Consider the following 11,211-nt stretch of genomic DNA (forward strand, 5'->3'; position numbering starts at 1 on the left):
TGTGCCGCGGGAAAAATTGGCGGGGGGGGGGATAAAGGGGAAAAAAAATATTCCCCCACCGCCAGGCATGGGGCTGGGGCGGGGGAAGCCCGAGCTTCCCCCTCCCCCAGAACGGGACCCAGAGCCATGCCGAAGCTGCGCGCAGCTTTGGCATCGCTCTGGGAGCTTGCGGGGCTGGGGGAGGAGGAAGCCCTCCGCCAGCCTCCAAACCATGTCGGGAGACAGCGGGATGGCGCGCTGCGCCTCTCCCGCTGTCCCCCGAGTTTGCAGGGCTGGCGATGGGGAGGAGCAGGCTTCTCCCCCCGCCAGCCTTCCAGCCAAGTCGGGGGGCAGCGGCAAGGGCGCGCTGGGTTTCTCCACTGTCCCGGGCGGCTTTCAAAAGCCTGCCTTCAAAAGCCGTCCGGGACAGCGGAGAAAAGCGCTGCCTTTCTCCGCCCTCCCGGGAAGGCAGGCAGGGGGGAGCAAAGGCTTTCGACCCCGCCCGCCTTCAGAAGAGGTCCAGGACCTCTTCTGAAGGCGGGCGGGGGGCGAAAATCTTTGTCCCCCCTGCCTGCCTTCCCAGGGGCTTTTAAATCGCCCCGGACAGCGGAGAAGTCCTCCGCTGTCCCGGGCGATTTTAAAATGCCGCCCGCTAGCATTTTAAGATTGCCCCGGACAGCGGAGAAGTCCTCCGCTGTCCCGGGGTTTTTTAAAATGCTGGGGGGTGGGAAGAAAAGCCCTTGTCCCCCCCCCCAGCCTTCAGAAGAGGTCGGGGGACAGACTGTCCCCGGACCTGGTCTGAAGGCGGTTTCCCTAGGAACGCATTAATTGATTTTCAATGCATTCCTATGGGAAACCGTGCATCGCAAGACGAAAAACTCGCAAGACGAAGAGACTTGCGGAACGAATTAATTTCGTCTTGCGAGGCACCACTGTATCCGGAGAGGCGGCCTTCAGGCGAGTTTTAATTTTAATTTTCCTTCTCCCACTTAATGCCCCACGCTCGCCTGAGCAGCTTGCAGTCCTCGGTAACCACGGCGACCCGAGGGAGGGGAGGGAACAGGGAAGTCGAGGGCGGCGGCGAGCCGCGATGACGTCAGTGGGCCGCGCCGCCTCGCCCTGGCACGGTGTGAGAGCCCCGGCTAGTGGCGCGAGCTTCAGAATAAGTGGGATCCGCGTGCACGAGACCGAGATTGCGGGTAAGGAGCTCAGCCCTGGGCAGGAGGAAGCGGGGCCGCGCGTGCGGGCCACATCCCCACAGAGAGCGAGCCTCCCCCGACCCACCACTCCGGGCAGGTCCACTCGCATGAGGGGGCGGCGATGGCGGCGGCCGGCAGCTTGCCTGCAATGCCATCCCTCGAGCAGGCGCGGTGCCCGGAGGCTACCAGATGCGAGTCCTCTTTCCCACCCTGCTCGGGAGTCCAGAGCACATGGTCGCATTCAGGATCTAGAGTGGGGAAGCGGGGCTTGTGTCTGGGCTGGACACATTGGGCTGCCTGTGCCGCTCGACCTGCGGGGAGAAATCAGGGTGGGAGTCACGACCGTGAGGCAGGGCTGCCAAGTGTGGCAGAAGAGGACACGGCCGTCGCACCTGTCCTTAGGTAGGAGCTTCTTCCGTGTCGACCTGCTGCCCCAAAGTCTTGGCTTTTTTCTTGGCTTTTTGGCGGTTGGCACAGAAGGAAGGCAAGGGGGAGGGGAAAAAATTGAAACTTACACTTTCGTGCGTCCCTCCCAGCGTGACGCTGCGCGCTGACGTCACGGGGCTGTAATGGTGGTGTGCCTCGAGATTTTTTTCATGAAACAAGTGTGCCTTTGCCCAAAAAAGGTTGGGAAACACTGCCTTAACGCACAGATGCATCATACGGTACCCAGAGTATCTAAATCACACGGACTAATGGACAGTTGGAGTTGGGACTCTGGAGGCCAGGATTCATCCCAGTGCCACCGTAACCTTACATAACAGGCTTACAAAACTGTCTTAACAGCAAGCAGGGGGGGAAATATGGTTTTAAAATTGTCTAAAGACCTCTACATATTCATTATTACAGAGGTGCAATCTGCTATCTACCCAGACAGATAGCTGACTGGAAAACTACACTTTCCACTCTACTTGCTACAAGACAAAACTATGTTATTTTAGGAAAGGCCATGCCATCTGCATCACCTCATATGTAGAATACAGAGCAATCTGTGTGACTTAACCTATATAGCAGCCATGCGTTTAACTGGCTTTCCATCCAATTATGGTTTTCTTTTTGCCTTATCTGACTTTTAATCACAACCTTCACTGAATTAAAAAAATGTGTTTTTGTTTAAATGCCCCAATTTAAACAGTGCACCAACGCCATCTTTTCAGGGGGGAAAATCCTCAAAATACATTTTCTTTTCAAGACATCATGTGAATAGAGAAAAGGGAGAAAAAGAACGGCAATCTTTAAAATATTCATTGTGGGAGCTGTAAAAGTTAAAATTAATGACAGCTTGTAATAATAATATAGTTTGGGGGGGAAATACCTTACTTTAATGCTTCTTCATCAAAGCTGAGTTTGGATCTTTGCATCCTTTTCAGTAACAGAGGTTTCCAACACTATGCTCAAAAAGGAATGGTTTATTCTTTGTTCCATAACCACATGTTCTTTTCTTTGTGGAAAAAAGTTCTGAAATGCCCAGCTAGAAATTCCCAAAAGATATTTTCCTGGAACTGTTCAAGGTAGATTTTTTTTAAAATCCTTCCTGCCTTGCACAATTTTTTCTAGAGGCAAAAACCGCATCCTGCAATGACCTTCCCACTACACCATCAGAGAAACTGTCACTCCGTGCCATCATTTTATCTCACAAAATCCTAGAATCACCACCAGCCAACGCTACGAAGTACCCGCACTGTCACCCAAAGCTGTGCCAAAGTCCTGACAATCACCCCAAGGAGAACAAAGCAGCCCCTGTCCTTCCACGCCTTGTCACTGATACAAAGAGAGAGAGAGAGAGAGAGAGAGAGAGAGAGAGAGAGAGAGAGAGACCCACCTTGGCAGGACAAACAGCATCTTAGTGCGCCGTTCCTCAGAGAGGAAGGACGGCACAGAATTATGCAGCCAAGGGCACAGCCCTAGAGCCAGCCTCATTCGCAACACGGCAAAACTGTCATTTGCCTCTGCTGTGATTACAGTGCCAACAAACCCCGGAGCATTTTTCCAGTTTAGAAGGTTGAAAAAACCACGACAATTTAGAACTATTTTAACCTCTAAAGAGCTACCTGTGCTCAGGGCAGAACATTTCAAATGATTCTAGAAATGAAGATCACATTTCGAGGGATCTGGGCAACCAATCAACAGTTGCACAGCCTTGAAATGAGATAAATGCCATTTTGGTCAATTAAAGGACCCCCAAATGTTTTAGAAAAGTGTATTACTGATAACATAATGCGGAAAACTTAATGCGGAAAACCTATTTGTACACTTTGGCAGGCTTGTACAAACACGCAGCGACAGCACTTGCCTGGCGATGCACCAGAGGTGAGGGGTCCCTTGGGGTCACTTCAATCGTAGAACAGTCTCCAGAGAAAAACCCTGAGCAACATCATGCGCTGTTAAACTCCACCAGGATACACTGATACTGGCAGCTGCACTTTTTTAAAAAGCTGAGAGCGTATTGTGGACTATAGGCAATAAATACCTGTTCCTTAGGACCTAAAGAAACCGTCTTGGCTGAGAAGAGTTCTATAGTGAAGCAACAATAGGAAATTGTTCCATAAGGCTGAATAAAGGTATTTAGTTGCCTCTCAGCTGTCTCTCACCAACAATCCAAGTACGGTAGCTAAAGAGAGGTAAGGGGATGGGCTTTTACTCAGCCATTCAGCAGCCTTGACAATATGGCCACAAATATTCATAATCTGATAACTTTGATAGTCTTTACTTGGACTTCATTATTTTAACACTGGCTTCCTAGAGTACTTCTGCTATGGGGCAACTATATAAATGAGGCAGGTAAATAAATAAGGGGAAAGCAAAATGTCACTTAGAAAAGGATCTGCAAGGTTTTCCTCGAAGCCTGAATTTGTTTTATTCTGGGTTGTTTGATTTGATGATTTAATGGGCTGTAAACCATGTTGAGATTTTTTCTATAAAGTATAAAGCTGTATAGAAATGAAATGAAGATGAATTGTACTCATTCTGCATGCCTATTGCAGAGTTTTGCTTTTCTTCTTTTAATTTCCGTCTGCAGTTACAATTGTTCTCTCCGTTAAAAAAATGTAGTATAAACGCCAACAACTGGGAAACACTGGGCTGCGAGCGCTCCAGTTGGAGAACAGCCTTTACCAAAGGTGTCACAGGCTTTGAAGACACTCGAACTCAGGACACAAGGGAGAAACGTGCTGAGAGGAAGGCACGCTTGGCAAATCCACACCGTGATCAACTCCTGCCCGGAAACCAATGTCCCCACTGTAGAAGGACGTGTTGGCCTCCACAGTCACTTACAGACTCATTGTTAAAACCGTGTTTATGGAAGACAATCTTACTTGGCTACGAGGGATGGCCAAAAAGGAAGAGATACATTATAAAATGAAATGAAAAAACTTTACAAAAAAGTCTGCAAAGTTACTAGTGAGCTGGGAGATTATCACAGGAGGGATGGAGAGCCCAGCCGCCCCTCTACCAGCCCTACTCTGAGTGTAGAGGTTGGGGCTTCTGTTTGAAGGCACCCCTTTAGGCTTCCATATGGGGCGCAGAGGATGGAAGAAGAAGCCCTCTGCCCCTCCACTCACTCACTAGTGCCTAAAGACAAGGTCTGAATCAATTCAACGCAGAGAACAGAAGAGGTTACTGTGCCATCTGTGAAATGGGCGCCATCTCATACACAGATATGCAAGAACTCGAGGCTGGCTGAGGTAGCCAAAGTCACGAAGTTCTTGTGAGGCTGGCAAATCTTAAGGAAGAGCAGGGGTGGGAGACTGGTCGAGATGCGATTGAATGAATCTTTCTTTGCATCAGCCATAGCAATAAAACAACAATATGATATACAAAGAATAGAAATAAAAAGTCAATTATAAAAAACACATTTTAGGGTTTTGAATCAAGATCCAAGGTGAGTGCCTGTCCAAACCTGGGCCCCATATCATAGCTGTGCTAGGGGTTCAGCTTGGAACACTTCCAGGACTGACGGTGTGTGTTTACCACCTTTTGTGCGGAAAAAGCATGTCAGAATTTTGGCGCTTTGGGACGCTTTTTCTTTTGCACATTTCTGGTGTGCTCCCCGTGACCCCGTAGACTGGAAAATAAGGCCAGGATATTTTAAAACTTTGACCTGCTCAATTAGTTGGTTGTACACACGCCATGCAGGGACCCTATAGTTTCTTGAGAAAACCGTGACTTTGGTTTTCTTGTAATTCACGGCCAGCTGTTCTCTCTGGCAATATCCTGAAAAGCCAGATGTGATTTTTGCCCCGCCTTACTAAGGCCATTGCCTACAACCAAGGGCGTTCTGCCATACTGGGTTTTGCTCACCAGGTTCCCTTAGCAATATCAAAACACCCCTTCAGTGTAGACACAGAAGCCTGTGTTTTTGGAAAGCAGCGAGGTGTTTTTAAGCAGAAATTGGATGGTCATCTGCCAGGGATATTTTGCCTGCACTTCAGGGGGTTGGGCTAGATGGCCCTCAGGGGGCCCTTTCCTTCCAACTCTGCCATTCTAACAGCAGAGGAGGGTGGCAGCCCCAGGCTCTTGAGTTGCCACAAGAGAGCAGGAATTGGGGGGCAAGAAGAAGTTGGAGCATTCCTTCTTTGCGCACACTTCCCTCTGCAGAGACCCTGGGGGGACAAGGGGTGCCCCAACTTCGCCACTTGGGAGTTTTTAACCGTTAGGCGGCAAGGGAGCTTTTAAAACCGAAACAAAGCAAGCAGATGCTGGCAGAAGCACGGAATCGTGGAGTCGGAAGGGACCCCGCGGGGTCATCCATCCCAACCCCCTGCAATGCAGGAATCTCTCTCTCTCTTTTCTTTTTCTTTTTTGCAAAACAATTTACATCGAATATAGACCAAAAAAACCCCCAAACCTAAACAGACCATAAACTAACAACATTACACATTTAGCATAACACACACTGTAACTTTTGATTCACCTCATTGCACTTATTACATCTTATTGTTCTATACGCACTTCATTATTCTTTTCCCATTACTTATCAGGAAAATTTTGACTTTTGTAATTTCCTTATATTTCAAGATTCAATCAAAATTTGTCAGGAGCTTTGCATTATCACAGTACAGTGGTACCTCCAGTTGCGGACAGGATCCATTCCGGGGGTCCGATCGGATCCCGAGGTTTCCACAACCTGAGGACCACATCTGCGCATGCGTAGACTGCTTCTGTGCATGCACGCACTCATGGCGAAACCTGGCAAAATACTTCCAGGTTTGCCACGCGTGCATCCCGAAGTTTACGTAACCAGAGGGAGGTTCGACTGTACTTTTGAAGATATTCTTTGAATATTGTCCTATCTTTACTGACTCCCTGATTTGAGTCTCCTCTTATTCTCCCAGTCATTTTCGCAAGTTCTAAATATTCTAGCATCTTCGCAGGAATCTCAATGAAAGCCTCCAGGGCAGATGGCTTAGAAACCGCCAAGAAACACTTCCTGGGAAGAAACAGGAACCCCATTTTGGGAGGTGGGAGGCAATGGTTCTACTGGCGAGCAGGTTTACACTCCAACTGGGTGGAGGGGAGAGAAAGGCTGATAGGGGGAAGGAGGAAGGGGGGCTCAGATACAAAAACTCAACACTCCCCCCCCATCAGAAAAACTCTCACAGAGAAGAAAAAGAAGATTGGCAAAACAAATTAATGAACTATAATAATAATATAATAATAAAATTTTATTTATATCCCGCCCTCCCCAGCCAAAGCCGGGCTCAGAGCAGCTAACAGTAAAAGCAACACAATTAACATAAAATCACAATCTATTAATCGAAATACATTCTAAAACCAATTCATTCTAAAATCAATTCGGAATCAAATTAATAGCAACTATATGCAGGACATATTAGATCACTGGAAACCCAAGAAAGAAAAAGGACATTGATTCTTTTTTTAAAAAGGGGGGGAGATGTTTAATGCACACTTTGCAAGCCTTGGGTGCAGGCTTTTACATGAAACTTCTCAAGGTCTCTTGCGACAACATGAACAAGGCTTTAAAACTGGACTGCTAAGAATATAAGATTTGAGGGACGCGCGTGAATAAGTATAAAAAAATGGAACCAGGAGGGGGAGTGGAGGGACGTCAATGGAGACGAATGATTTAAATGTTTGATTGTGATCTTCTTTTTGGGGTTTTTTGGTTATTATAAAATTAATAAATTGGATCTAAAAAAACTGGAAGTCGCCCAGAGTGGCTGGGGAAGCCCAGCCAGATGGGCGGGGTATGAATAATAAATAATAAATTTATTATTATTATTATTAAAAAAGAAAAACTCTCATACATGTTCCCCGCCCACAACCCCCCCTGATCGGTAAGGGGCCTCTCACAGGATACAATAATGGAACTGAGGGGGGAGGAGGGCTAGGAAGGGAACCCCAAGGGACATCTAGTCCACCCCCTGGTTTGTGTGTGTGTGAACACGGGCAGAGAAGCGTGTCCCGGTGGGGGGGGGGCTGCCTGCCTTGGGACTTTGAGCTCCATGGGGTGCCCCCCCTCAACCCCAAAGCGAATGGGGGGGGGGGAAAGGACTATCTTTTTTGGGGGGAGGGAAAGACCCCAGACCCCGCACTCCCTCACAGGGAGGGGGCGGGGATTTAATCAATAATGACAATAATAGCGATAATAATGACGATAATAGCGATAATAAGGCTAATATTTCTTCCCCTCCCGCCCCCCCAGGGCAGGACTCACCGCCGGGGCCTCCGCCTCAGAGCAGGCGCCGCCGCCATCTTGGCCCGCCTCTCGGGGCCTCCGGGAGGCTCGGCCGCGGCGCGCGGTGCATTGTGGGCGCTGTAGTCCCTCGCCTCAGAGCCGCGTTCGCGCAAAGGGGTTCCGGCGCCGACCAGGGTCATCTAGACCGACCCCGCGGCGACGCTCGCTCCCCGCCCGCTCTTCCTTTCCTCATATGTATTTATCAGTTTAGTTGCTTGCGCGTTGAGAGCCCAAGGAGCTCTCACGCATGCGCAGGCACATTTCTGCCCTCACAACAAGCCTGTGAGGTAGGCCAGCCGCAGGGCCGGATTGAGGTTTGACGAGGTCCTCAGCGCCTGAAGGGAATGGGGCCCTTTCTATGTCCAGCTGTCCTTCGTCAGCAGCAAATTGCCCCTGTTTTTTGGGTTGAATAGATGCTATATAGAATCATAGAATCCTAGAGTTGGAATAGACCACAAGGGCCATCGAGTCCAACCCCCTGCCAAGCAGGAAACACCATCAGAGCACTCCTGACATATGGTTGTCAAGCCTCTGCTTAAAGACCTCCAAAGAAGGAGACTCCACCACACTCCTTGGCAGCAAATTCCACTGTCGAACAGCTCTTACTGTCAGGAAGTTCTTCCTAATGTTTAGGTGGAATCTTCTTTCTTGTAGTTTGGATCCATTGCTCCGTGTCCGCTTCTCTGGAGCAGCAGAAAACAGCCTTTCTCCCTCCTCTATGTGACATCCTTTTATATATTTGAACATGGCTATCATATCACCCCTTCACCTCCTCTTCTCCAGGCTAAACATGCCCAGCTCCCTTAGCCGTTCCTCATAAGGCATCGTTTCCAGGCCTTTGACCATTTTGGTTGCCCTCCTCTGGACACGTTCCAGTTTGTCAGTGTCCTTCTTGAACTGTGGGGCCCAGAACTGGACACAGTACTCCAGGTGAGGTCTGACCAGAGCAGAATACAGTGGCACTATTACTTCCCTTGATCTAGATGCTATACTCCTATTGATGAGGCCCAGAATTGCATTGGCTTTTTTAGCTGCCGCGTCACACCGTTGGCTCATGTCAAGTTTGTGGTCAACCAAGACTCCTAGATCCTTTTCACATGTACTGCTCTCAAGCCAGGTGTCCCCCATCTTGTATTTGTGCCTCTCATTTTTTTTGCCCAAGTGCAATACTTTACATTTCTCCCTGTTAAAGTTCATCTTGTTTGTTTTGGCCCAGTTCTCTAATCTGTCAAGGTCGTTTTGAAGTGTGATCCTGTCCTCTGGGGTGTTAGCCACCCCTCCCAGTTTGGTGTCATCTGCAAATTTGATCAGGATGCCCTTGAGTCCATCATCTATATGGTCATTTATGGACCTAATAGGTATCTCAAGCCATTTGCACATCACAAAATATGTATTTTATCAAAGTAATTGTGGAACTGAAATACAATCAAGAAGAAGTATATTAATAGTGAATTTTTTGGGGCGCCCCCAAGAGAACGGGGCCCTAAGCTATAGGTTGTTTTGCTTATATGTAAACCTGGCACTGCTTGTGAACAGGATTAGGGGCTGGGTGGGTTGTCTCTGGGTGCTGACCGCTTAGCTCCATGCTGCTGTCTTCAATGGGATCTTATTCTCTTGAAATAAAAAAATTATTGTCATTTTATATATATATATATATATATTTGCTTTCGTAGATTTTCACGGGTATAGGAATGCAGGTTTTGGTGTCCTCGGGTGTCTTCCCGTGTAAAAGTTGGGGTGTCTAGGCGACGTTTCGACGAGGTCTCACTCGTCATCTTCAGGCTGGTGCTTTCGGTTTCTTGTTACTGGAACAGAGCAGGATCTCAGTGTTTGAGTTCCTATAAATACTGTCGAGGAGGTGTGGTCAGAGAGGCAGTTCCCAGGCTAGTGTGCCTTTTCTTCTTTTGTTCCTTAATTGCTTGAGGGATATCTTGAGTGATTTCTTGAGTGATATCCTGAGTACCACTTAGGTGGGTCATTAGGTATGGATTAGTTGCTAAAGCCTTTGTGTCTTGACCTCTTGAACTTTGTGAAGAGTTTTTCTGAGAAGATGGCTGTACCTGCACTTAGTTGTGCTCTGGCTTGGCTTCGTGTATAGGGGCGAGCTGTGGTTTTGTGGCCTGTGCCAGCCAGATCTGTGTAGGGATTGCAGGGGGGTGCAGCATCCGGAGGTGCCACCATGGTTTGGCTACTGGATGGTGTCTGTAATTTATCTGTGGAGAGGGTCTGGGTTTGGGTCTGGTGTGGTTGATTGGTGATGGCGTTCTGTGTGCCTCTGGATCTGGTGTCAGTTTTTGTGGGGAGGGCTAATTTCCAGATGTCTGGCAAGCGGGATGTGTCGTCACGCTTGTTCATGTTGTGAGGGTGTTTCTCTATCTCGATGGCTTCCATGATTATTCTCTTGTGGTGATGTTCCATGTTAGAGAGCAATTTGGAATCTGCAAAATTAATTTCGTGTCCTGTTTCTTTCATGTGTTGGAAGAGAGAGGAAGTTTTTTCTTCTTTTTTGACGGCATTCTTGTGTTCTGCGATACGTGCATTTATTCGTCTGTTTGTTTGTCCAATGTACGTGGCTGGGCAGACTTTGCAGGGTATTTCATAGACCCCTTGGTTTTCCAACTGGATTTTATCCTTGGGGTTTCTGAGGATATTGGCTATTTTTTGGTTGGCGCAAAAGGCTGTTTTGATATTGTGTTTATGGAGGATTTTGCTAATTTTATCTGTAGTGCCCTTGATATAAGGAAGGAGGGCCATGCCATTGTTTTCTTCTGTGTCTTGGTTTTTGGGGGGTGTTTCTTTTTGGATTAGCTTCGTAACCCTGTTTTGCTGGTATCCATTGGCAATTAACACATTTGAGAGATTCTGTAACTCAGTTGTCAAGTGGTCTTTGTCAGCCAGGCGTTTGGTTCTGGAGATGAGAGTCTTGGCTACGGAGTTTATTTGTGCAGGGTGGTGGTGTGATTGTGCATGTAAGTAGCGGTTGGTGTGTGTTTTTTTCGGTAGATAGTGTGTCCTAGGGAGCCATCAGGTTTTTTGTAGATTAGGACGTCAAGAAAGGGAAGTTGGTTGTTGGTTTCTATTTCCATAGTGAATTGTATTTTGGGGTGTAGGCTGTTGAGATGTGTGAGGAAGCTGTCCAGTTTTTCCTTCCCGTGTGGCCAAATTACAAAGGTGTCGTCAACATATCTGAGCCAAAGTTTGGGTTTGTGTTCTGACTTGTCTAAAGCATTGGTTTCAAAGTGTTCCATGTACAGGTTTGCGATGACCGGTGAGAGGGGTGATCCCATAGGTGCTCCTTCTATCTGTTTGTATCTTTGTCCATTGTGGATGAAGTAC

The 11,211-nt window shown here is 47.9% G+C and overlaps 1 protein-coding gene across 2 annotated transcripts in view; it reads right to left on the reverse strand.

Moving 5' to 3' along the window:
- LOC114600159 (protein EFR3 homolog A) overlaps window positions 1-7,984 on the reverse strand; it is a 57,371-nt gene extending 49,387 nt beyond the window's left edge. For both annotated transcript variants that reach the window (XM_077932674.1, XM_077932673.1), the window contains exon 1: window positions 7,855-7,984. The gene's annotated coding sequence lies outside the window, so the exon portion shown is untranslated. The remainder of the gene's footprint in view (window positions 1-7,854) is intronic.
- Window positions 7,985-11,211: the final 3,227 nt, after the last annotated feature.

The sequence above is a fragment of the Podarcis muralis genome, chromosome 8 (genome assembly GCF_964188315.1).
Source record: "Podarcis muralis chromosome 8, rPodMur119.hap1.1, whole genome shotgun sequence".
In the NCBI taxonomy this organism is placed as follows: domain Eukaryota; kingdom Metazoa; phylum Chordata; class Lepidosauria; order Squamata; family Lacertidae; genus Podarcis; species Podarcis muralis.